Below are 1,181 nucleotides of genomic sequence, written 5' to 3'. Positions count from 1 at the left end.
GACTTCCTCCAACAAATCCTTTGCCTTTGACTTCTTTTACACCTTAATCCTACATATATAACATTATACCTCAACATCTACTTCAAATCTTCAAATCACATCAAAACTAAAGTTTTTAATCCTTACCTTAAACCCTTCTAATTGAAGATCCAAGGCTCCTATCTTGTTCTCCTTGAAAAATTATGCAAAACTCCTTGAAAACCTAGAGAAAGAAAGCTTGTTTCATGGAAGATTTGAGAGAAAATGGAAGAAATGTTGAAGAAAGGCTCTCTCCTTTGGCTTGAACGAATTTCATCTCATTTATAGGAAAATATTTCATTTATTTTCCAAAATTATGCAATTGGCCCAATTATTTTAATTGTATAACTCATAAGTCCTTAATTCTTCATATAAGGGCATTTTGGTCATTTCACACTAGACATAATTATTACTTAATTAATGCCATTAAATGCAATGAAGCCTACTCATCCTTGACTTTTTCAATGCTTATCCATAGGCAAAATAACCATTTTGCCCCTAAGCCTCTCTATGGATAATTGATTCATACCGTTCCAAATGAATTGACTATTTTGCCCTTAGTTAGATTTTATGCTTTTTAACATAAAATTAACATCTAAAGGACTATTTTGAGTTAGGAACATACCTTTGACATCTTGGGTATTACATTTCCTCCCCCCTTACAATAATTTCGTCCTCGAAATTATAGAAACAGCTCCGGGTATCGACTTCTCATATCTTGCTCCATTTCCCAAGTAGCTTCTTCTATCTTGTGATTCCTCCAAAGTACTTTAACTAGTGGAATTTGCTTGTTTCTGAGCTCTTTTACCTTTCTGTCAAGGATTTGAACTGGGCGTTCCTCATAAGCCAAATTATCCTGTAATTCCACTTCCTCCATCTGAAGCACATGTGAAGGATCACTAACATACTTACGCAACAAAGAGACATGGAAAACATTATGGACTCTTTCCATGCTCATTGGCAGCGCAAGTCTATAAGCTACTTTGCCTACCCTTTCCAATACTTCAAAGGGTCCAATGTAACGTGGAGCGAGCTTGCCTTTCTTTCCAAATCTCAAAATATGTTTATAGGGCGCAACTTTTACAAAAACTTTGTCGCCCACTTGGAATTCCACTTCTTTTCTTTTTAGGTCGGCATAGCTCTTTTGTCGATCTTGAGCTTGC

Source organism: Pistacia vera, unplaced genomic scaffold, assembly GCF_008641045.1.
Source record: "Pistacia vera cultivar Batoury unplaced genomic scaffold, PisVer_v2 Contig177, whole genome shotgun sequence".
Classification (NCBI taxonomy): domain Eukaryota; kingdom Viridiplantae; phylum Streptophyta; class Magnoliopsida; order Sapindales; family Anacardiaceae; genus Pistacia; species Pistacia vera.
This window is presented reverse-complemented; position numbering follows the sequence as displayed.